General features: G+C 43.8%; 2 long non-coding RNA genes across 2 annotated transcripts; both read right to left on the bottom strand.

Annotated features, from left to right (window-relative positions):
• Positions 1-947: 947 nt before the first annotated feature.
• On the bottom strand, positions 948-7996 carry LOC139046974 (uncharacterized). Its single transcript, XR_011507014.1, has 3 exons — positions 7864-7996; positions 6224-6360; positions 948-1180 (listed from the first exon to the last, which is right to left on the bottom strand). It is a non-coding gene; the product is annotated as an uncharacterized lncRNA (long non-coding RNA).
• Positions 7997-22419: 14423 nt separating this feature from the next.
• LOC135908028 (uncharacterized) lies at positions 22420-26484 on the bottom strand. Its single transcript, XR_011507013.1, has 3 exons — positions 26466-26484; positions 24930-25047; positions 22420-22532 (listed from the first exon to the last, which is right to left on the bottom strand). It is a non-coding gene; the product is annotated as an uncharacterized lncRNA (long non-coding RNA).
• Between the last annotated feature and the right edge of the window lie 277 nt (positions 26485-26761).

Below are 26761 nucleotides of genomic sequence, written 5' to 3'. Positions count from 1 at the left end.
TTTAAATGTAAAAAGGAAAATAGGGAGTAAAACCATACCAATACAAAGACATAAGCACCAAATAATGGGCACAGGCTTGCTCAATTAAATTTTAAGCAGAATAGTTTTTTTAAGTAGCCTGACTACGAACTATTTATTACATGTTTTCATTCGAAAAGCACTGCATCTTATTATAAAGCACAAAAATAACCGGTCACATAAGTAAGAACAAGTCTGAGTGTGTCTTTAACACAAGGATAGAAAGTTGTGCGAGTTAGTACAGTAACATGATCTTGGATTGTAGCGCGAAGTGACACGGACACAGACTAGAAGCAGACAGGATGAGCGCTAACTCTCAACTAAATTTTTATTGAAAAGAAGAATATATATATATATATATATATATATATAGGTGACTGCAAAAAACCGCAGCACATCTAAATGAATATTGAATACATAGCAGTAAGATGAAGACGACAAACAAAAGCCATCAGCCCTCAACTGCGTGGCAAATCACAAATCTGAGTGCAAGCTATTCTCTTATCAAGTATACCTGTAGGCATTGCGACCAATGTGCTTCCAAGATGTATGAGGCATTAGTCATTGCAGAGCTGTAAGGACATGACAATCCTAGGATGATTATGTTCTTGAGGCTTTTTCCACACTTTCCATCTTTTGAAACGTGTATACTCTAGTCATGAAAATAAAAATTCTACAACTGGCGTGTGATAAGTTTTGCGTCTTATTTCCTAGCAGCTCATTGAAACGAGCCACGATGACAAATTCAAATGCCGTTACCTCATCAGACATTCAAATTTCTTAAACACAAACAAAACCAGATAGGCATTAGAGTGAGCATGATCTAAATACATTACTCTGGTTTAAAGTTATTGCACCACTTTGTGCCAGGTAAAAATGTTAGAAACATCAAAAATCTTAAGATTCTACGGCCAACCGTGAAAACTAAATAAAACAATCATTAAGCTTTCTTAAACGGGTACAGGAGCTTTACAACTGGCCGTCTTGGTGATGGACACGCAGATAGATGAGCAGCCATTCCACTGAGACGAGAATGTTGAGGGCTTCGCATGGAAGTCTGCGAGACACTGCAGAGTAGTTCTTGGTCCACATGAAGGAGGTTGCTTGCATGCACATCTGGGCCACCATACTGAATGCATGGTGTTACCGGAACCTTTTCCCCCTTCATTGTGGTAAAAAAGCATGGTTAAGTTTATACGATATTTAATATGCAAAAAAGAGGTGAGGCATGCAGACAGGACACTAGAGTAGAGAAGTGAACATGAACACGAAAAACATGAAAAATTTCATTAAATTGTTTTATTAGATGAAATTTTTATACTGTGTGTCATTCATTATGAGGGTTCAAAACCGCAACATATTTAATATATAAGCAGGTAGAATTATCAGCTTGGTCAGTTTGCACAAGCTCGTTTGAGGCAAGAAATCGAGTTACACAAACACAACCTCAATATTCTTGATTGAAAAAGGAACACCTCAGATGACATGCAGTCCAGTGAGTGGGAATTGCACAGTTCAAGAAAAACAAATTAAAACTCACAGACTGAAAGCGAATTAATTGATAGATTTTAGTAGCACAAGGGCATCTTTGGCCAATGAGCGCCAAGTCTATACTGCAAAAGATAAACTTAGTGCATCTTTACAAAGCAAATATATAAAGATGACTAATGCCTCTCTGCAGTACAGTTGCTTTGCTCTATCGTGAAATTATTTTAATGCATGCACACGTACATACACACGCTACACCCAAGTCTAACAGCTGCAGAATTAAAATTGGGCAGCAACAAAGTCGCAACATTTACCCATTGATCCCAAGCTGTACTAGTGATTGGAGGCAGTACCAATATCGCCAATGACGAGTCGCACCCTTTCTGCCCGATGTTACGCTGCTCTTATTGTCAAAGATGAGTTACAACCGGCATTGAGGGAAAGCTGCCCGCAAGAGCAGCTCCTCTTTTTGTGTTATTTCTAACCAGAGACCAATGAAGTAATATATTTTTAGAATGAGAATGACACCGAAAAATTGAGTACGTAAAAAATTCGGTACATTTTTCCGGAATTAACTTGGGGGTTAACGGCTAAAGAGGCAATCCAGAAACTAGAACAAGTTTTGATATGTTTGCTACCAGTGAATGCTAGAAAATATGTTGGCATTCTGTAGTTTTGTCCAACAATGCAAAAGGGATTCTTAATAACTGAGGAAATAAATGGAAAAGTATCATGAAGTATATTTCGTGAATGTAATGCAGATTCACTCAACTTCTGTTACTATATAATCTCCACTTGAATAACCTGCACTTTCTGAACTAGTTAAGGAGGTGCTGCATTTCATTACTCATTCCACCAGTTCAACGTGGCAGCAACTGCATGTTGTGATTTGTTTTACTTAGTGCAGGCTTTGTACAGGGCGAGTTCACAGCATTCACTGCACTTGGCCGAAAGGTAGTGCATGTTTACGCAGCAGGTGTGGTGCCGCTTCTGCACGAGCAAGGTGCAGAAATAAGAGTTTCATACAATAATTACTAGAGGGAACTCCGACGTTAGTGTCCACAGGAGATCAAACAGGAACGGCTGTACCAGCATGGAAATTATGGGAAGTATATGGATTTGCCTAAACTTCGTCTGTTTGGCTTCAAACGGCTTTGTGACTTTGTAAACTAGTCATTTTCAACAATATACTGTGTAATAAATAAATAAACATTAAAATCATCCGACGACAGGATTCAAACACAGGAACTCTAGAACAGAAGTCTGATTGAAACCATTAAACCACGGAGGCATGTAACGACAAGAGAGTGCAACGCCCTGATTAATTCATTGCGGGCATACCAGCGCCTTAAGACGCTTGGTGCCTTTCGATTTGACCACCTGGACAAGCTCAATCGTTGCAATTAATAGCAATTGCGCGTGTTGGCGCCGTCTTCTGCACTTCGAAGAGCATAGACTGCGCTGAAATTTACGACAATAAGATTTATATAGCGTACAATATAAGAAGCCACAAGAACGTCTGAATTCACAAGCACGAATATCAGACAAATCCATGTGCTTCCCATGATTCCCATGGTGGTGCGACCCCAGCACCAGAGTTCCCTCTAGTAATTACTGTAAGAAACTATGGCAGAAACAGGAGTAATAAACTAAGTTTTGCTGTCCCATAAATCTTACTGGTAATTAATTCCAAGTTTTAGTGCAGTCACATGTCTAGTAGGCAATTGTGGTATTTTGCATAAACATTGCAAAGCCAACTGTGATGAATGTTCACTATGGTAAATTGTTTATGATCGAGTAGCATAGACTACTGAAGCAAGCTCTGGAAGGCAAGTCAAGTAATTTTCTTATTAGCAGCCTTTAAACAGCATTCGAGCATATGACACATGCACCTCAGATATGTAGATAATATTTCCTTGACTCAGCAAGAAGCGATGCTTCATGTTCCACGAGGCTACTTCTATCAAAGCAGTATTGGTGCTCTCTAAAAACAATGCCAATGCAGATGATCCAAATATTTTTCAGGGGCAACAGTTATGCCTGAAATCATGCTAGATTAGTTTTTTTAAACACATGCTCAGACCATGTTAGAAGTGCTTCTTAAAATCCGCCTATTTATTAAATTAGTCATATATCTGTACACAAAGGCTACTAATTAGGTCCCATGCTATATCATCATCTTGACAAAAACTTCACTTAGTAATACACATGCTGTGATAAGATTTGAGACCACACTGAGATGTTGAACAAGGTGAATTCATTATTTTTAAAATGAAGCTCCTGTTCTTCGAAACGAGAAGAAAGGATACTGAGGGTCAAAATTTTTCTGAATCACAGCTGGAAGATGCCAGGGAAGGCACGTGGAAACTTATTTGTAATTTTCTATTTAAATGTAGAAATGATAAAGGGAAATGAAAATGGTAAAAAAAAACAACCAGGCATGGGGAGAGAACGAACCTACAGCCTTTGCATTAGGCATGCGTTGCACTAACCACTGTGCCACCGAGGCAGCATTCAACCATCCACAATGGCCCCTCAGATTGTCGACACTCGAACACGGCCGTAGTACCACAGTGGTTAGTATATCACATGCGTAATGCGAAGGTTATGGGTCCGTTCCCCACCCACAGGTGAATATCTTTTAATCCACTTTCACTTACCTAGAATTTATCGTTTCTATACTTCATATAAAAAACTTAAAACATGTTCCTGTATGCTTTCCTTGGCCTCATTACCTGCTGGCTTCTTCCAGTTCTGTTACTTCCAACATATATACATATTCTAATCTGGTAAGTAAACAGTTTTGCATGATGCTGGAATGCAATATAAAACATTATTGCAGGGTCGTGTTATGTAGAATGCCTTACATTGCCCAGGCAAGGTGTATTAATGTCAATCTGAAAAAAAAAATTCCCACTCAAGGCAGAAATGCTGTGTAGTGTTGTGTGGAACAGGGTTTACCGAAAACATCTTGTTCAGAAATAAAGCCACCAAACAAGGAGGAAATACGAAAACTAGATGAAAATTTGTGCAGTTGCATGTTAAAAATTTAGCACAGCAACAGATGACATAATGAAGGAAGTGCGAAGATGGTCTATTTTGGACACATGAGGCAATATACTCTAAAGATGCATATGAGCTTACACGTGGAGAAATATCGTTTATGTAGCAGCTAAACTACGAACAGGCCTAGAGCACACTGATACAAGGTGTCGAGCATGTAAATCTTATCATGCCCTTAAGTCAAAGAAACATGGCTGTTTCTCATGATTCGCTACACATGGCTGGCTCACACAACTTAGCCACTTTTATATATGCCTTGTAATTACCAGGTGGTCTGTATGACATGCGCAAACTTTAAATATGTACAAGTGCCACGTAGCTGGACCGTACCAAGGTAATGTCGTTTGTCATCGTTTTGAGGAAGTGAAACCAATTCTTGCATTTTTCCTAATTAGGTAATTAGTTATTAACAATTATTTAACTGCTCAAATATTTTATTCAAAGCAAAAGTGTCAGTGCGAAAATTGTAGAGCATCCTGAAAAATTCCCAATCCAGCTTTCTACTGCTCAGTAGGTGCAACAAATTTTTCTTTTCAAGCTTGAAAGAAGCCAGTGAACACATGCAAGAAGTGCCATGCAACTAACCGCTCGTGCACCTGAACACCATTTGGCTCCTCCTTTCATGCTTGAAAAAAAACTTTTTGAAAAGAATATTTTAGAAATTGATTAACTATTATTGACTATGTTTTAGGCAAAATGCATGAAATAGTGTGACTGCCACTTCCATTTTCGGCGACATGAATTGACTCCATTTGCATGTCCAAATCCAGCTATACCTGGTGCGTGTTTTGAGCTGGTTCTGTAATTTAGGCTGGTTTTGACTAATTGAAGCTTCACACCTTAATAATGGAGTCAGCCTAAAAAGAAATTGGTACACAAACAGTCGCTGTCAGTACTCCATACAACTTAGTGCAAAGTGCTTGTGAGCCAAGAAGTTGGTAGTTCTAAGCAGTATTTCTCATTTTGACCTGGTGTTATAGCCCACTTACTATGATGCCATGCTGCTCAGCCATGCTGGTCCCAGCTTCAATCTAGGCCATGGCAGCTGCCCTCCAATGAGGGTAAAATGCAATACCGCTTATGCCCTTAGATTCAGGTGTACATTAAAGAAACCAGGTTCCCAAAACTTTAGGTTTTGGAATGTAAAAGCCCATAATTTCATTTTAATATCTAAAGGTGCTTTATTAGGAGCAGGGGCATCATTTTGGGCTTTTACTTTACTGCACCAAGAAGCTCCAAGTAAATAAAAACAATTTCTTAGACAATGTACATATCTTGCAAAATTACAAACACTTCTCTGCATGCACCTCCGTTGCTGTTATATTTAGATCCGTATGCCAAGGCGGGTTATGATGTTAGAACATGTTTCAATTTTTTTTTTACCGCTTTAAAGTTGTTGGTTATTTTGCATCTCACTGTGTGTCGAACGCACATTTCAGTGCATCAATTTCTCCAGAAAGTGCACTCCTCTTTATTTATTTGTGCATGCAAAAAGGGTTCAGAAGAACTGCTTTCTGAAGGTCTGTATAACAAGCAAAAAACAATTCTATGTAGGCTGCACAAAGAGAAAGGATTGGTTTGTAAATTTGTTATTTAGTTCTTAAAAAAAGAGGCAGCTGTCAGTATTCTGTTCCAAAGTAAAAATTACCCTTACCTGGCTCTGCTTCATTTTCCGATGTTGATGGTCCATTCGGGGGCACTCTACTGATAGGCTGCACTTTGGCGATGTCGGGTGTGCTGTCACCAGGCCCAAGGTCGATCGACATCCTCACCAAAAGTCGAGTCCAAACGCTATGAAAGAAATATCTCATCATTTTGCTATCAGTTTTGTCATCTTGCGTGTTTCACACACGGCCGTCAGTGAAATATTTCGTCACTTGGATACTGAAAGAAATTCAAGCATTTTCTGGCAGCCAAGCTGATGATGATGATGTGTGGTGTTTTATGGCGCAAGGGCCAGGTTTGGCCAAAGAGCGCCATGACAAGTGGTAATGTTGACGATGTATTATGGAAGATGTGACTTGGCTGTAAACTGGCCTGAAAATTGTCGCTGTAAAGTGCGTAAAATCTACGTGCTCTAAAATTATGGCGATGACTAATGACGAATACTATTAACATTAAAATCCATCGTGGAAGAATGATGCAACATAGAAAATATATAGGATGGGAAAATTACTTGGAGCACTGCTGCCTCTCCGGAGTCCTTGAAACACAAGGGCCTAGAGGCATGTGCTATACGAAAGAGCTATCACAGCGGCATCCTCTGAAGAGAGGGCGGCAGCCAAGCTGAATACACAGTAAATGGAGAACATTAAAGAGCAAATGCAGTTGTCACATTAGATTGATCAAGTACAGCAGAAATGGAAATAAATCAGTGATACTGTGTCTGTTGCTTTGAATGCAAGAAACGTAAAAACAGGAACCTGCAGCCACGCCACTTTCAATTTCCCGCGTTTGCTACACCTCACAAGTTTGGCATCGTCCGGTACTCGGGGATAGTAACCGCTTAAAATCAAGATGAACGAGCGTCGGCATAAATTAACAGGATACTTAACCGGGCAATATAGGCGCATAAAAACTCACGTAGCGAAGCTACTGTCAATTACCCGATGACGCATCTGCGGGCGCTGCGGTTTGGGCGAACAATTAAAAAAGGAATGAGAGTTTCACTTGTTTCACGCCTACTAAGCTAACACAGAATTTGAGTTTCTTACTAAACTATACTGGATATTTACGCTCCGAATAAAACGCTGGAAATTTTGTTACCTCATATTGCATACGCATATGAGTGAGGAAATTGCTTTTATTGTGTTCTACCCAGACGTCACGCAGCAGCTACCACTCTCATGCAACAAAAGCATGAAAGTGGTACTCGTGACACCGAAAACAAACATATACAGCACCAACGTTACGCCCCTTGGAGTTGGAACTGAGCACGATCAAGCCAGTTAGTTTTCTAGCTTTCATAACGCCATGAACACGACCAAACATCGAGCGAAAAAACTCTCTGCTCTCGAAAATTATTATCGCTTCCATTTATATACCTATCGCTGCCACGAGCAAAAGTCAATGGGCTAGCTGTCCACAAACCACAGATTAGACTGACAGCAACATATTACGGTAACGTAAAACAATTTCCACGCTGACTTAGCAGCCGCGGTGTGCTCTAAGTGCCAAAGTTCTCGTTTGCCGCTCGAAATTCACACCATGATCACGGGCACTGCATCTTTCACATGAAATATTGCACGCTTTGCTCCGGAGCTCAATAGGACGGCGAAACGCATTTGCACGTACCTGAAATCCGCATGCCGGAAACCCGTCGACGCTTCCGAGAACGGGGCGCACAGCCATACACCCGTACGGCGGCTTGACTTGGACGTGAGGCACTTCTATCAAACATTTCACATGCGACATGTTTCACACCGATTGCACGAGCACCAGAAAATGACGCAGGTTGCATTGCGACGCAGAGCAGACGTCCAGCCACCGATGAGCTGTGTGCGCGGATTGCAGAGAACAAAACCATACAAAACGTTAGGCGCGAGAAGATGGCGGCTCTCGTTGCAGAGACGACGCCACGGAGGAAGGAAACTAAGGAGAAGCCCTACCCCCTCCGCGCGCTAGGAGAAAAGTGTGGCGGAAATGACGTATAGGTTCTCATTTTTTTGCTGCTTTTTAATTTTTTTTGTCGCATGGTCACGCCTTTTGGGCCACAATGGCGGCGTTGTTCTGATTTTTTGAGCGCTCACACGTGTTGCTCTGGTAGGCTTCGTGCCGTGGCAAAGGCGCTGTGTGGGCGGGTTTGCGTTAGTCACCGTGTCTTGTTGCGCTGTGTTACCTGCACCGTGCTCTGCCGGATGTTGCGCGAGCGCGCGCGCTCCGCGCGCGAAACCACGCGCAGCGCGGCGTGGTTTCGCGAAAGATGTAAACAAGAGAGGAGGGTGGCACAAAAGGCGGAGCATCGCCATGAGCAACGCCAACTTCCGGCTTCACTTTTGCTTCACAAAGGGTGACGTCAGGGCCTCTCCTTAGTTTCCTTCCTCCGTGGACGACGCGGACGAAGCAATGACGCGCGAATGAATGTTGCCAACCGTTGATTCCGCGTTATGCCGGCGGTGGTGGCTTTAGTGGCGTGTGTTGCGGCTGTCTAATTTTTTATTTCTTTTACCCAAACAGTATAGCTAAGATCAGTTCTTTGTTTGAATTTTGAGTTGTGTCGTTTGGCATTATCTTTGTCTTTTTATGCTATTAAGCGGCCAATTATGGCCTCTCAGGTTCGCGCGCGCCAGCTTCGCGCGCAAATCTCAGAGGCCATAAGACAACTCGTTAGAAAAGGCCGTTATTGTCGTTGTTAACGCTTCATCATCCTTTCTTCAACTGATATAGAAAGGTAGTGTCCCTTTTCCCGGGGTTGGGAGGGGGCGATCAAGACGGCATCGCTCAGCGGGGGGCGGGGGAGTAGGTTGGTGTTGGTTCTTATCGCGAAATTCGCGAACCCTGCGATTTTTTTTATAACGTAAGCATTTCTACCCCAACAAGAAAAACCATCCGTCCGTCAGTCCGTACCGCACGATATCCTTCAAAATAGAACCCGCAGCAGCGAGTGAATTCACCTTCGTGCTAGCTTCGCTTCAACGCGACCGAAGCGGCGAGAACACTGCGCTCACGAAGCTTTCAGCTTACGCCGCACTATGCGCTTTCCGCAGATCACTTTCAAGATAGGTGTGCGCGCGTCTGTTTTCAAAGCGAAGTAAACGGTGAGAACACAGCGCGTGAAGTTTTCAGCAGTGGGCACACTCTGTCCACAATGCAGTTCGCTTTCAAGATACGGTTCGCGCGGCCGTGCCACAAGCAGCCGCCGCCGGAGAACGATTGATAATGGTTCGTCGCGGATGAGGAGGGCTAAAGAGCGATAACGGCTCAAAACGAACGGAACGTCACCAGCGCGGCCCCGCCACCTGCAGTACTTTGCTTGCGCTGCCGACCAGAGCAGCCCGTGTCGCCGCAGCGCTGTCGCTCATACTTGTCGGATCAAGTCTCATAACATTGATAACGACATGGGCTGCGTGTAGATGAGGAAGAGTCACAATGCTTACGCACACTTAGACAAATCCGAGAGGAGTTCCTGTGTGATTTTTTTACCGGAAATGTACAGTCAGCGGTAGGACCCAGAGTTGACAATGCCTGTAAGAGGGGTGCCAAGCTTTTTTTCTTTTGTGAGAGTCTTGCCCAGCTCCCAAAGATCTGCTCAAGCTAAGACTTTCTGATGGCTGTGTTTTTTTTATTGTCGCATGCCTTCGAACCGCCACGAATCTTACAGTGTAATGGCATTAATGCAGTATTCACGTCCAAAGGGAAATCCAGCCGTTAATTGGGCTGCCTAAGTTTTGCGGCCCGGCGGCAGCTGCCCTCCCGTCCCCCGTTTCCGTTGACAAGTTAGGGGGAGGGGTCTAGAGCAATCTTACAACCCCCTCGCCACAGTGGCGTAACCAGAAAATTTTTTCGCGTGAGGGGGGGGGGGGGGGTCCCAATTGCCCGTGGAGGGTGAAGGAGCGGAGCCATTGCCATAGAAGCAAAAATTTTACTGTCAGTGAGCGTTACAAGTGCACGGTGTGCCCCACTTGGCTACGCCGCTACTAGCCCCCCCCCCCCCCCGCCATCGACGCAAATCGAGCTATCAGAACGTGCATGACACGCATGCATGACATAACATGAAAGACATGCCGCGAAGCTAGCATGGATGTTGTCACATCCTCATCATCAGCTTATTTTGACGTCCATCGCAGGACGAAAGCTTCTCCAGCGATCTCCAATACCCCTGTCTTGTGCCAACTGGTTCCACGTGTTTTCAAGTTTCCCGAATCCATCACGTCCACATTATTCTCTGCCGTCCTCGACTGTGCTTTCCTTCCCTTAGCACCCATTTTGCAACTCCAATAGACCAGCAGTTCTCTCCCTTACGCATTGCAATGTCTGCCCAGCACGACTTCTTCCTCATAATGTCAACCAGTATATCAGCTATTCCCGTTCGCTCTCTAATCCACATCGCTGTCTTCCAGTCTATTATCATCATGCCTAATAATTTTCATTCCATCGTTCGTTGCGCGGTCCTCAACGTTTTCCCAAGCTTCTTTGGTAACTTCCAAGTTTCGGCCCCATACGTTAGTAACGATAGAAAGCAATGGTTAGCAGTAAGCTCCCTGGTCATGATTTAGTAATGCCTGCCGTAAGCCCTCCAGCTAATGTTTTATATTTGTTAATTTCCTTGATCAGAGGCCCCTAAGAGTAATTAACCTCAATAAACGTATTTCTGAGCAGGTTCTAGAGGCTGACTGCCGACCATGACATTCGTTTTCTCGCCAGGCTGCGGAACATTACTTTTCTCTTCTGCATACTAACTCTCAATCAGACTTACACTTTCTTCGACAAGTTCCTCAAACGTTTGTTGCAAATAGTCTGCAGCGTTGCTGAGTATGCCAATGTCATCTACAAACCATAAGTTGGTGAACTATTTACCGTTAGCCCTCACTCCTAACCATTCCCAGTCTAACTGGTTGCACACCTTTAAGTATTCAGTGATAGCATTGTAAATATTTTGCCATTGATCATATGAAGCCTTTAGCAGATATCTGGCTATGCAAAGTCTGCGCGTTAGTGTCATCCGTTCGATATCAACATTCGTGGGAAACTTCATTTTTGACCACTGTTCGGAGCCAGTGCGCTGCTGCCTAGGTGCCCCGATCTAATCATTCCAGCTACCTGATTCAAGCGCAGGTAGCGCGCGTTTCATGTACAGCCAATATCAAGGCCTTAACTGGCAATGTTCATTCATCATATACTGTAAGCTTGTTCACTTACTCCCTTATAATTAGGGTGTAAATTAGAAAGACTGGGGTGTTCCAAGGGTGTTTTCTTGTTGAACACCCTTTTCCGTTAAAAAAGGGTGTTTCAAGGGTGTTTATAAGGGTGAAAAGATGATTACACCCGCATTACACCCATAAGGGTGTGAAAATTTTTAGAGTGTACTTTTCACTGTAACGTACATGTCCGCGCTGCTTCATCTGTTGCATAGTAATGAAGAATATATCCAATGCTTTCCCCCATGCAGCTGTTTGAACGCGAAAGCGTTAAGTGCCCCGGGACTCAGAAAAATCTAGTTTTGGTGGCGGCGGCCTTGTCAGTGAGCAAACGCTTTCGTACATAGTTCGGCATATGTATATACTATGCCGTGCTAGATCGACAGCGTATACATGTTATGCTAAATCTTCTAAAACAAAAAAATTGAGCTGTGTTCTCCGATTCAATACCGGCATTACAGTGCATGCAGTCATTTCTCCGACGCGGTTGTCATGAACTGCTGGAATACGATATCGTGAAATTTTGCCATCACGTCCAACAAAAAGGTCACGAAGTTGTCTTTAAATGGGTACCTGGCCATTGTGCAATCAGTGGCAATGATTCCGCCGATGGCGCTGCTCGCACATCACATCAAGAAGAGCACAGCGTTCCAATTTTGTTATCGAGGTCAGACGCCGTAAGGAAGCTTCGACACCTGGCACGCAGTCTCTCACTGACCGAGTGGACCTCGCCAAACTTATGACTTACACGACTGCATCGATGAAACCCCTCACTGCAACTCCGACCTCCATTCGGATTTCCTTGACGTGAAGCTATGCTTTTCTGTCGCCTTTGGTTAGGAGTTACCTTCACAAGGCATACTCTACGTTAATTGGAGTAACCGACAGCGCGGCATGAGAGGTCTACGGCACCGAAGAAAATGTAGACCACCTGCTGTGCCACTGTCCACGATATGCCCCAGAAAGGCAAGAACTTGCTAACGCTCTCCAAAAACTGGACAATTGGCCGCTTTCCGTCCAGGTGCTGGTGGAACACCGCCCCCATCGCTCGTCGGCTCATAAAGCGGTGAAGGCAATTTTGTACTTCTTGAGGAGTATGGGCTTGTGTGAACGTCTGTGAGTAATAGTGCAATTACTAGTAGACCACACACATTAGCGAACTCACCGCTAATTTCCTTCTGTCCTTCCCTCTTCTTTCTCTCTGTCATTTTTGTGTTCTCCTTTCCGATTCCCCGGGGGTAGGCTAGCCAACCGTACATTATCCTGTTTAACCTTCCTGCCTTCTGCTTCTCTTTTTCCTTCCTTCCTTTCTTCTAAAACTGAAATATTAAAAGTGCGAAACAACGTTATAAACCTGAAAATGATGTAATTTTCTTGGCGTGGCTGTGAACTGCCTCCGAGATCGGCCCGCGAAAGTGGCCGCGTTTCTACCAGAACGCTCGCCTTCGTGTATAGCGTTCACCGCCAGCGCTTCCTGGTAAACATTACAGTTACATAAGCTGCAGTTGCCGGAAAGCGTGAGTAGCTGTAGGGGATCTTTGAATGCTATCGCGTTCCACCCTTAAAGGCAAAGCTTAGCTGTACCCCGAGTTTTTATTCCTAATGACACTGCAGGAAATCGAACCTGATGCCAGCAACGCTCAGAAATGTAATCGGGAGCGCACACAATGTTCTCGCGCACCTTCTGTGATGTACCGTAGCGCTGAGGTGCTTTTTGTATGAGGTAGAAAAATCCATTGTACAGGCAGCAGTGCACGGCTGGTGACGTGCGTTTAAGCTCATGAACTTGATTTGCGCCAAGAAAACCTCTCCATGCTTTCACAATTGATTCATAGGAAGCCTACGGCGCCACCAATGCATGTGCCGGCTGTTTTTAACTGCAACAAATAGAAATAACAAGCAATATAAAACTTGGTGCGATCATTTTATCATTCGAGTGTTCATATTGCTAACCTCTACATACGGATAAATTGAGACTTTGTGCGCGTAATTAATGAAGCTAGATCGTTATATTTTCCAGTATTGATCTTAAATGGCTAAAGAAAATGAGTAGTTTGGAGCCCGTCCTGGAGATTTTCTAGCCGATCGAAGACACTTTGATTAAACATGCTTCTGTAAGAGCTATGGGAACAGATATTTTACAAATAAACGGTCTCGGAAAGCACAACTGACTCAGAAAGAGAAAGTCTGTAAAGTGAACCGGACCGCACGTAGCCTTTCGTGATGTGAAAAATATGGCTCCGTAAGCGTCCTCCTGGTGGCCAGTCCGCATTCGATATTTATTAACAGGAAGCTTTAGCTGAGGGCCAACTCGGACGCGGCCTATTCAAGTACATGTAAAACGTGAAGTTTTTCTGAGATAACCCCTGAACCGATTTGAAAGAAATGCGTTGGAAATGACGAGTGAAAAGTGTCTGTTGGAAGGGGAATTTCGATTTAGGGTCTCAATTCGGTTAAAAAGATTTTCAAGAATTTGAAAGCTTGAAAAAAACAGAAGCACGAATTTGTTAATTAAGAGCTCTGCATCAAGAACAGATATCGCGGTTCTGTAAACGGAATCCACTAGATCATTGAAAGCGAACAAATTTGATATGTGATTTGATATCTTACGTGAATTTCTTACGTGTGTACAACGGTTTCGCAAAAGGTGTATTTACATATTGGTAATTTTTTTTTGAAGATTCATGTGTAACATACAATTTTGTTCGCTTTATATTTACTATGAGATTCAATTCACACATTTGTTACATCGCTTCTCTTTACCGAGTTGTAGCGTTGTAACCTAATTGATAGTTTCGGTTTCAGAAAATTTTCGATTTTTCCCGCTTTTTAATAAAAAATTGATCACCTAAATCACAATTCATAACAAAGTCATTAGATTTTAACATTTTCTTATAAATGCAACAAACCTCGCCAAATTTGGTGTCGTGGTTGCCCAGAAAAACTCATTCTTCTTTTACATGTATTTAAATAGGAGCATCAGAGCTAAAGTTTTCTTTTAACGCTGCTTATTCGAAGGCAAGCAGTGCACAGTTTTAATATCAATATACCAGCGAACGGGTGCAGCGGAAACCTTGCTTGGTCAGAGAGGGGACGCCTGACGCAATGACGGTGCAGGTTTAGCGCGTCGCTGGCTGGAAGACAGCAAGCTGCCGCCGTGGGAAGGAAGATAACGAAGGTGAACAGCTAGGTAGCGGCTCACGGAGCCGTGCCGATGGTTACGGTGCCATGGTGACTGAATCTTGGGTGGCGATATTGACGGGTCAGGCGTATTTCTTTTAAACGCGACAGCGTTAAGGAGCTCGTGTCGCAGAAAAGCCGGTGTCGTCGGCGTCGTCGTCGGCGGCGTTGGCCGTGAGCGATAAATCCTAGCAGGCACTTCATGAATAAAAAAATGGCTGTGGCTTAGGTAAGGTTAAGCCCAGGATGCGAAGCATACTAGCCTTTATTTTAGTTGTTGAACCACTGTTTAGCCTGGTGAACTAACTGCTGTTGCTTGGCTATATTTGGTTCGGCTAGACGAAGAAACAACTCATGCATTACTGCTTCGCCTTCAAGAGTGCAACGCGACAGCGTTCCCGTCGACCCGCCAAGGGGTGTAAGACAATGGGTTACAGGGCAGCGACTACGCGCCCCGCATTGGACGCGGTGAGCGTCGAGCAAAGCAGCGTTCGGCGCGGCAACGAAATGTGCGCCTGAGCAAGAGACGCACGCCTTAGAAACAGCTCGTTTCTAAGGCAACACCGCATACAGTAGAGGCGCTTTTGTACCGCTTTGAAGCATCGTACTCGTGGCTCAGTGGTAGCGTCTCAGTCCCACCCTCCGGAGACCCTGGTTCGATTCCCACCCAGCCCGTCTTGCAAGAGTTGAGCCAAAGCCACTTCTCCTCTGTCGTGACGTCACGGTGTCACGTGGTTTCAAGGCGACACCGCCGCGCCTGAGGAGCTGGGTTGAGCTCTCGTAATATGCTTCGTATAAAACAACTTGCAACATGGGCTGGGTGGGAATCGAACTAGGGTCTCCGGAGTGTGAGACGAAGACTCTACCACTGAGCTACGAGTTCGATGCTTCAAAGCGGTACAAAAGCGTCTCTAGTGAATGCTGTGTTGCCTTAGAAACGCGCTGCTTCTAAGGCTCAGGCGCGCGTCGCTTGCTCAGGGCACATTTCGTTGCCGCGCCGAACGCGGCGCTGCTCGACGCTCACCGCGTCCGATGCGGGGCGCGTAGTCGCTGCGCCGTAGCCCACTCTCTTACACCCCTTGGCGGGTCGACGGGAACGCTGTCGCGTTCCACTCTTGAACGCGAAGCTTAAGCGTCCTCCAATTTTAACGCGATAGCGTTAAGGAGCTCGTGTCGCAGAAAAGCCGGTGTCGTCGGCGTTGGCGTCGGCGTCAGCGGCGTTGGCCGTGAGCGATAAATCCCAGCAGGCACTTCATGAATAAAAAACAACTTGCAAGATGGGCTGGGTGGGAATCGAACCAGGGTCTCCGGAGTGTGAGACGGAGGCGCTACCACTGAGCCACGAGCTCGATGCTTCAAAGCGCTACAAAAGCGCCTCTAGTGAACGCGGTGTTGCCTTAGAAACGAGCTCTTTCAGGCGTGCGTCGCTTGCACAGGCGCACATTTCGTTGCCGCGCCGAACGCTGCGTTGCTCGACGCTCACCGCGTACGATGCGGGGCGCGTAGTCACTGCGCAGTACCCTATTGAAAAAATATGTATGAGAATTTCACGAGAACTTCTGTACGCTATTATTGCTCCGTAGACTCAACGACGTCGTACATCACATGTGTACGAGTGGACATCGTCACTGAACGAGATCGTTCTCGAGTGGGTATATTAAACGAGAATATTCTCGCATAGCTATGCTTGACGAGATCGTTCTCGCACGGCGATGCGAAACGATATCGTTCTCGTTTGTGTAGACTACATGAAAATGTTCTCATTCAGCTATGCAAAATGACACCATTCTTGTTTAGCTGCATTCTACAAGTGTTCGCATTTGTGTTGAATGAGTTCTTTTGTTCATGCAATATTTTTGGTGAAGTTCCACACCACTGCCAACATTGCAGCGATTAATTTCGATCACGTGAGTCGGCCGATGTGCCAGCTCAGAGACAAAGAGGACACTTTTTAGGGCCCACAATTAACACAAACCATCTTTATTTTGTATTCCGAAGCATGGTGGCCAGGTGCTTGTTCAGGTCCTTCAGCCTCCTTGCCTCCGTATCCACAGTGCTCGGTGTTTTTGAAACAGTGCTCGTATGCATATGCACAAAAATGTAAACGAAGCAGCTGGCCCTGTTAGATTACAACAAGCCATTGGAACTGACATGCACAATAGGTAGCTCCACTGCATAACTGATTTGGCTGGTTCTTGCATGATATTGTGTGTAAAGCGTGAACATCTCACAGAGAAACAGGAAAAAGAGAACACGGAGGCTTATGAGTTTTCTACCTACGTAAATTGATATTTCAAGAATAACCACAGCAGTTGAAAGCAAGTGCTCGTCCTCGCATTGTCTTGTTCTCGTCTCTGTTAAATGTTCGTGTTTCACAAACCATAGAAATGGCTGCAGAATTGCAATACAAGACCACTGAAATAGTCTAATACTTTTCCACAAGTATTTTAATTAAATGAACAAGTATAACCAGCACAATGCGTTGGCGGGCTAGTTGGTGCGAATCCATGAATACTTTGTTTAACGCAAAACGACACACACAAGAAAGACGACAAGACAAGGCGCTACTCTCAACTGGTGTCATTTTATTGCGTCACTCCTTTATAGACCACTCAAACCATGCGGTGGAGCCACCAACAACATCCGATCCAAAGAGCGCACTCATGCGACAGAATCCAAAAAACCAAATTCAGTGCTGTACAAAGTTAAGGAAGGCACACTAATGCACTGCGACTCCAATGACTGAATGAAAAATGCTTCCGATAACTCTCGGGCGGTGGTGTCACGGCTCTTTTTCAAGATCGCGGTATCACGAAACGGGTTTGCATTTGGACGTTTTACAATGCTGAGCCAAATTGGAACCTGTGCCTGTTGGTATGGATCATGTATGGCTCACGTTCTCTAAGGCGCTCGTTAACACAGCGGCCTGACTGCCCTACATACACTTTGCCACATGACAAGGGAATCTTATATAAACGACACCGACGCTGCATTCTACAAACTTCACATGGTTCTTTTCACAATCAGGTTTTTTACTTATTTTAGAAATACGGCTGCACAACATTGACAGTTTCTGAGGAGCGGAAAACACTACCGGAATTTGGTATGTAGTGGCGACATTCTTTAGATTGTGAGCCACTCTGTGGCAATACGGCACAACTTCAGGCCTCTTCTTTTGTGTGATGCAGTTACTTTTGTGCCGCTTCCCTTTCAGTTTCTGAAGCAATACTTCCGAGACTGACGTCACCACCACACTTGGGTAAACAGCAGTCTGCAGCCTATTTAACTGTGCAATGAAACTCATGTTCGCAGAGTGATGACAAGATTGCATTAAGGAAGATTCTAAACCCATCAAAGCAATGGCGCGTTTCACAGTCTTTGAGTGCGCAGACGCGTAAGGTAAAGGTTCCTTACGTGCGCGTGGCGAGTACATCCGACAGGCGTGGCCTGTTTGTAAGGATAGCTGCAAATCTTAAAATTGGAGTTTACCGTCCCTAGATAGCTCATGTGTGAAAGTTAAACCTTTGCCATTGTCATTGAAAAGTGTTAAAATATCAGCTACCGTCACGGAGCATTCGTTGTTAGTCTGTTTTATCACAACAAGAAAATCGTCAACATATCTAAAAATTTGAACCGAGTCATTGTTTAAGGCACTCTTAAGAGCGCGGTCGACAAAAGATAAAAAAATATTACAAAGAGCAGGCGCCACACATGAACCAATACACACACCATTTTTCTGGATAAAAAAGTTATTTTCAAACAGGATAAAAGTTGCACTTAAATAAAATTCAAGAAGGGACATGAAACTTTCCGAAGACAACCCGGTGGCATTGCAAAAATCTACCTCGCCACTTTCTTCGATGCACGTCATCACACTGCGAAATAGCTCATCATGCGGTATTGAATAGTAAAGATCTCCGACGTCAACAGAAAAAATGTCGGCTACTGAATGGATGTCTTCCAGAAAGGAAACAACATCGAAAGAATCCTTTATGCCATAAGGATCGTCAATAGTTAAATGCTTCAACTGTTTTTGCAAAAAGCGGCTAACCAAAACCTGCCAACAGTTGTTTTCACTGACTATTGTATGGAAAGGCACATCCGGTTTGTGTGTTCTTGCAGTGAAAAAAACATCTAAAGCAAGTACCTTACATTGTTTAACATCTTTCACAATCTTGGTGAGGCCTATATTTTCCAACAAAGAAATGGCTTTGCGTTTTACCTTCTGAGCTTTCTCACTTGCCAGAATGAAGTGCTTGTTGACAGCCTCAATGGCTTTTTTGTTGAAGACAGCAGACGGAGCTATCACAAACCCGCCCTCTTTGTCACTCAGTAACAGCCGCAGTTCATTGTCTCTAAAGAAAGATACTGTCCTTTTGATCACAGCTGTTGAAGGTGGCGCGCTCCCAGTGGCGGTCCTACGAAGGCAGTCCACCCTATCGAGGAGGCACCGCTCCTGGTCCTCTAGTTCTGCTTTCCTTACGATGCGCCTGTTCAAAGCCAGTAGCTCATGTGCAGGAATTCTTGGTTCTGTGCTGTACTTCGGCCCATTCTTTAGCAATGCAGCAACTTCGTCAGGAAGCCTGACGCCACCGAGTACCTGGAAACCAGCGGTGACCGGTTGCGTTTTTTCCTTTCTGCACGGTAGTCTGGACCGGAGGAGTGGCAGCAGCTGTGTCCACCAGAATTCTGTAGTCCGAGTTGATAGACGTCTGTAGAAACGAAACTTCTCGGCCACAATAGGTGCATCGCGCGAGTAGCATACAGCTCTCAACCAGTCGTACAGAAGGCGTACCTGCCGCCAAATTTCAGAACGAAGAATCCGACACATTCACCGCACGTGACCGACGGAAGGCCTGACGTTCCCGAAGAGACTCGCCACATCTTGAGGAACATGTCCATTCTTCATGCAGAACGTAAGCATCCTTGCACGGCACACAGCAAAAGCTATGTGACTGACCAGAACAGCAGGATCAGGAGACAAATATCAGTGGGCCCTGATATTTGTGTCTGTGTCATAGGCCTCACCATGATTGTGAAAGATGTAAAACAATGTAAGGTACTTGCTTTAGAGGTTTTTTCACTGCAAAAACGCACAAACCGGTTGTGCCTTTCCGTACAATAGTCAGTGAAAACAACTGTTGGCAGGTTTTGGTTAGCCGCTTTTTGCAAAAACAGTTTAAGCATTTAACTATTGACGATCCTTATGGCATAAAGGATTCTTTCGATGTTGTTTCCTTTCTGGAAGACAACCATTCAGTAGCCGACATTTTTTCTGTTGACGTCGAAGATCTTTACTATTCAATACCGCATATGAGCTATTTCGCAGTGTGATGACGTGCATCGAAGAAAGTGGCGAGGTAGATTTTTGCAATGCCACCGGGTTGTCTTCGGAAAGTTTCATGTCCCTTCTTGAATTTTATTTAAGTGCAACTTTTATCCTGTTCGAAAATAACCTTTTTATCCAGAAAAATGGTGTGTGTATTGGTTCATGTGTGGTGCCTGCTCTTTGTAATATGTTTTTATCTTTTGTCGACCGCGCTCTTAAGAGTGCCTTAAACAATAACTCGGTTCAAATTTTTAGATATGCTGACGACTTTCTTGTGATAAAACAGACTAACAACGAATGCTCCGTGACGGTAGCTGATATTTTAACACTTTTCAATGACAATGGCAAAGGTTTAACTTTCACACATGAGCTATCTAGGGACGGTAAACTCCAGTTTTTAGATTTGCAGCTAATATTACAAACAGGCCATGCCTGTCAGATGTACTCGCCACGCGCACGTAAGGAACTTTTACCTTATGCGTCTGCGCACTCAAAGACTGTGAAACGCGCCACTGCTTTGATGTGTTTAGAATCTTCCTTAATGCAATCTTGTCATCACTCTGCGAACATGACTTTCATTGCAGTTAAATAGGCTGCAGGCTGCTGGTTACCCAAGTGTGGTGGTGACGTCAGTCTCGGAGGTATTGATTCAGAAACTGAAAGGGAAGCGGCACAAAAGTAACTGCATCACACAAAAGAAGAGGCCTGAAGTTGTGCCGTATTGCCACAGAGTGGCTCACAATCTAAAGAATGTCGCCACTAAATACCAAATTCCGGTAGTGTTTTCCGCTCCTCAGAAATGTCAATGTCGTGCAGCCGTATTTCTAAAACAAGTAAAAAACCTGATTGTGAAAAGAACCACGTGAAGTTTGTAGAATGCAGCGTCAGTGTCGTTTATAAGATTCCCTTGTCATGTGGCAAAGTGTATGTAGGGCAGCCAGGCCGCTGTGTTAACGAGCGCCTTAGAGAACATGAGCGATCCATACCAACAGGCACAGGTTCCCATTTGGCTCAGCATTGTAAAACATGCAAATGCAAACCCATGTTTCGTGATACCGCGATTTTGAAAAAGAGCCGTGACACCACCACCCGAGAGTAATCGGAAGCATTTTTCATTAAGTCACTGGAGTCACAGTGCATTAGTGTGCCTTCCTTAACCTAGTAAAGCACTGAATTTGGTTTTTTGGATTCTGTCACATGAGTGCGCTCTTTGGATCGGATGTTGTTGGTGGCTCCACCGCATTGTGCTCACTGCACTTGTTCCTCTGGTTTGAGCGGTCTATAAAGGAATGACGCAATAAAATGATGTCAGTTGAGAGTAGCGCCTTGTCCTGTCGTCTTGTGTGTGTCGTTTTGCGCTAAACAAAGTATTCATGAAGCATAACCAGCTCATGCAAGTGAATACACAGATTTCACAGCTTTTTGCTACCGCGCTGCGGAATATGCAGATGGAAAACACTGCATAGATGTCAGTGCAGAATTGTTTATAGGAAAGATTAATGCACCTTTAATACCACTATAGAAACTAAATGACAGTTTCTGTTAGCATGTTAGAGCACTCAATATGAACAGCTTCTATTACATAACATTTCAGCTGCTGTCTGGCCCTGCTCCCGATACTGCACTGGTCAAACAAAGGTGCAACCACACTTTCTACAATGGCTTTTTGTATTATTGCGTCAGCTTTTTAAGGCTAATTTTAGCCGCCCCCCCCCCAGTTATCTGGGAGCCGTTGCATCACAGTGACGACAGCTGAGACAAGGATCTGTTTGCACGACAAGGTTAATCTTCCTCTTTTGCCTACTTAAAGTACTCACCCTCACTTTACTAATTATGTGGCACAGCAACACAATTGTTATATGCCGCCTCTTTAAAAATGCCTAATTTATTGTACAGGCAGAAATAGCTTCGCTAACCGCAGCACTACTCAATTTTCATTAAAAAGAATATCTTACTCCTGAAGCAGTGCAACAACTACCGCTACCAAACTGGTTGTTTGCTGGTGCAAAATATTAATAAGCTTACCGGCTAATGTAAAAACTACAATATTTTTATCGTCATATCAGCATTCATAGTAGCCATGCCATGTGTCGCATTCGCAGTTGTGCAAGCAACATGCATTGCCGATTTATGTGTTAGCATTGCCCTTTCGCTTCTCGCTTGATATTGCTGGGCAAGCAGTCAAACTGGATAGTTAGACACTGGCTGTCACCTCCTTACCTTCCTTATGAATTGTGCGTTAAATGAGGATTTTTTCTTGGTGAAAGAGTCCTAGTTTGAGGCCTAAACAAGCTCCATGGGAGTTTGCATTTAAGGAGTGTAACCATCCTCTGAAAACATGTACATGAGGAACACTGCAGAAAGAGCACTTTAAAAAAAACACGAGTGTATTTATCACCAAGGCCAACCCTTGTGTCTTCTTAAATATTTATCAAGTCAAACTCAAAATTGGTACTGAGGTGCAAGGTGTCCACAACATATTACCTTGTGAAAGCACAGTGGTGCCTGGATGTTGTGGGACCAGCTCGGACGTGGAGATCAGCACTGATCAGCAACACTGCAGTCTCCTTACAGCTTTTCTGCAGGCCCAGCCACACCTGCAATAAAACAAGTGAGCTTGGTGCCACAAGAGTACTGTATTTACTCGCATAATGATCGCATTTTCTTGTAAAAAAAATGGTCACAAATTCAGGTGTGTGATCATTATGCCGGTTAAATTTCCCGCAAAAAGAATTTTTTTCATCCCGCGTTTGCTGCGGGATGGCAACAGGTCAACAAATAGGTGGCTGCCACTGTATGTAGTGCGGGACACCGAAACAAAAGTGGCGGCCAGCGTAGCAAGCTGAACACACCAAATGCGCCGAACACGATTTTTTTTTCTCTCGAGTACATTACTTGCATTGAAAGTTTCTTCCATATCAGTAATGAATAATATCGTTAATATCAGTAAGTTTGTGGCAATAACGTCGCCATGTCCACTATGAGGGGGCAGAAACAGATGGGCATGCTTAGCTGCCAGTGACATAGAAAGACACGGCGGGCATGCTGCGGAAACTGCGGCATTTGTCTTCACTACTATCCTAATACAGCACGTTTCTGCTAAGGGTGGGCAAATATCTTAGCTGTGTTACAAGTGTCGGCGTATGGATAGGGTACACTTCTAACGTATCAGTGTAAACGTGGCTGCTATCGTTGCCGCTCGTGATTTGTTGCGTGCCCACGAGTGCAGATGAGAAGAATCGAAAGGCATCTTTTTTGTTGTTGTTGACCACAACCATTACAAAGCCTACACATAATAAAGGCAATTTTGGTTGTAGCTTTTTTGTCATGGAAGTGCGGAAAGTAATGAAAGGAATGAAAACGAGCATCTGCTTAAAAATGTTTGGTGCGTGCAGACCGCTTGGTTTATCTTGAAGAGTTGTTCGCGTAGCATTCGACAGATGGTAAGCGCGATCATTAATAGCTAGACTTGGCACATGACATATCACTGCAGCAAGTTAGGGATGCAATCATTACACAGGAAATAAAAAAAATCGAATTTGGACGACAAAATTCAGGGCTGCGATCATTACGTGAGTGCGATCATTATGAGAGTAAATACGGTAAATATAGAAAGTGACACTGTGAACAAAGCAATACTTATTAGGTATGAAATGCTGATATTCGCCCGTAGAAAGCTTTAAGTAACAAAGCCTGCAAGATAAGAAAAATGCAATGTATGGGCCATCTGTACAAGAACATTAATCAAAGGTCCCTTCATTTTTTATTCCCTTCTCCTCCTCATGCATAGATGGCAGTCAGGTTAAGTAAACTGGACCAGATTGCCACACAGTGTAAGCAAAGGTAGTCACTTTGTGGGCCAATTATGATACCATAGCACGACATGCATCCCTACAGTTGTTTTAATGTGTTCCGTAATGCTAGCCATCTTGTAGGCCTTACAGTGTCAAAGCATCCATAACTTTAACAGCGTTACCCAGCAGGGATAACCAATAAGTGTCCACAGCAGCACAACTCAGCATATCTATCAGGAGGCTTTCGTTACTTTTACAATTCTCCTCTTATGGCTTCATCCCAATTTTTGTCAATACAAGCTTGAAGCCTCTGCACAATCTGAATGCACCAGGGCACTATAAAAAATACCGCATCTTCCTACCCAATTCCATGTTTAATATAAGACTGGAAAGTTCACTATCATGTGCAGAACAAACCAAATTGTTCTGGAATCAAGTAATCTTCCACTACCTGTGAAAAAAAAGCATGCAAGAAAGAGTACGTCGAGCACAGGGGTGTTGATGGATATTAAATACCACTGTCGTACAGTAGACACCACGTCAACAAAACAGGCCAATGTATAAATGACTGGATCTGCAACCATGTTAACTGAATGCTCAGGTCGTTTGGTGGTCACTTGGTAGTGCAAAGCTCACTTGCATTATTTTGTTTGAAAACTATGCAACTGTGGCAATGTGTTACGAGCATAGGGCTGGCAAGATTTGTGAGCCTTTCCTTATATGTGTGACAGAGAATCTGCGAGTTGGCTCGCCCTCCAGTGGATTATCAGATAGCAAGACTGCTTATTTATCATTGTAAAACAAGTGTCATAGTAGCCATGCTCTTTTTCGCAGTTGTGTGAGCAACATACATTGTCGATTTATCTGTTCTTGCCCTTTCACCTCTCACTTTATATTGCTCTGCAAGCAGTAAAATTGGATGGCTGTTAGACTGTTATGTCCTGTCACCTCCTCACCTTTCTTTTGAATTGTGCATTAAATAAGGCTTTTTTCTTGGTGAAAGAGTGCTACTTTAAGGCATAAACAAGTTCCATGGCAGTTTGCATTTAAGCATCCTCTGAAAACATGTACATGAGGAACACTGCAAGAAGAACGCTTAAAAAAAAGAACACGAGTGTATTTATCACCAAGGCCAACCCTTGTGTCTTAGCATATTTCTCAAAACTGACACTGAGGTGCAAGGTGTCTATATCATATTACCTTGTCAATGAAGCAAAGCACAGTGGTGCCTGGATGTTGTGGGACCAGCTCGGACGTGGAGATCAGCACTGATCAGCAACACAGTAGTCTGCTTACTCTTTCTGCAGGCCCAGCCACACTTGCATTAAAACAAGTGAGCTTAGTCTCACAAAAGTATAATATAAAAAGTGACACTGTGAACTAAGTAATTCTTATTAGGTATAAATAGCAATGAAATGCTGATATTCGCCCATAGAAAGCTTTGAGTTAACAAAGCATGCGAGATAAGAAAAGTGCAATGTATGAGCCATCTGTGCAAAAACATAAATCGAAGGTCCCTTTTTTCGCTTCTCTCCTCCTTTTCGTGCATAGATGGCAGACAGGTTAAGTAAACTGGACCAGACTGCCACGTAGCGTAAGCAAAGGTGGTCACTTCTTCGGGGAGCAGCCTATAGGCTGCTTCTTGAAAGAGTATTAGAAAATGCTAATAATGCATATATGCATTATTCACAAGAGGCCTTGTTTCTCTCAGAATGCCACAGCCAATCACATATGTCAAATTGACCATTTTAAAATGCATGAAAAGTACAGCATAGCTTTGAGGGTACCCCAAACTACTGAAATTCACATCGGCCATGTTCAGCAGACAACACCATAATCAAGCCTCTAGAAGTTGTGCATATTATTGCAAGTTGACAGAATAATGAGGAAGAGAAGGTGAGGGAGATGGTGCCACTATAGCATAGTTCAAACTCTATCCCACATCATGTGCAGAAGGGCAAAGAATGCGCAGTTTTCAGTTATACTCTCACCCGTGACAACTGCACCAGGTTGACTGACATGCGTAACAAGCAGTTTGTGATACCACGTTATTGCATCCTGCAACTGATGTGACATCAGAGATCAGCTTCAAGCTTGACGCTAAGCTATACTAGGGACACATAATGAACTGGCTACATTAAAATCTAAAGCAAAAGTGTTGAACATTGTTTGCCAGCCTGTGCACTTCATATTTTACAAAAGTTCTAGACAGAAATCCTGTGTTGGAAAGACAGCACGCACTTTCCTAAAGCTTTCTCTCAGCATCCATACTTTTCTATGCATACATTATTAACCATTATTTACTTTGACATACTGTACACAAGCAGCACACTTGGAAAAGCAGAAACTAACATGTTTTTAGATCAGTGAGTTTTTCTCAGTGCTTTTGTTGCTGCAAGCTTAGCCTGCTTCTGGAACGTATCCTAATAAGCTTACCTAAAGCAAGTGTCCCTTTGCTAATTTTATTAGGGATTTTTCATTGCTAGCAATTAAGAAAGCAAAGCGCCAGGACTATTTTTTACGTGGATTTTCGCAATCCTATGCCACCCCATTTCTCAGCAGCTTTAGAACATCTTCACTAATAAAACTTCATTCTCATTACTTAATGGAACATTAGTAAAATTGTAGAATAGCAAGAATTTATAAATTGCATGAGAGACTCAGAAAAGTTGACAGGTACCAAATACACGAACAGACCCTAGAACACATAAATGGCTGTGACCGTTTAGTACGTACCTTGTCAAAGCAGGCAGGTCAGATGCTTTGTCGTGCTGTTCAAGCTGCATAGTGCCGCAGCCTATGTGGTGCAGAGATGCCTCCGTCTCGGGAAATTGTGACATCCCTAAACAATAAATGTTCAGTTTATTGTAATCACTGCTGAAACTGCAAACTTGTGATTTGACAACATCGCGTCAAATTGGGGAAAGCTCTCGTATAGCCAGCTACATGAAGCTGCATCCGCTTAGAGAAATTAAATATTTCATTCTTACATCACAGGCGGTTATTCAACGTGTCAAAGGCACGAAAACAAA

The sequence above is a fragment of the Dermacentor albipictus genome, chromosome 6 (genome assembly GCF_038994185.2).
Source record: "Dermacentor albipictus isolate Rhodes 1998 colony chromosome 6, USDA_Dalb.pri_finalv2, whole genome shotgun sequence".
Classification (NCBI taxonomy): Eukaryota; Metazoa; Arthropoda; class Arachnida; order Ixodida; family Ixodidae; genus Dermacentor; species Dermacentor albipictus.
This window is presented reverse-complemented; position numbering and strand designations above follow the sequence as displayed.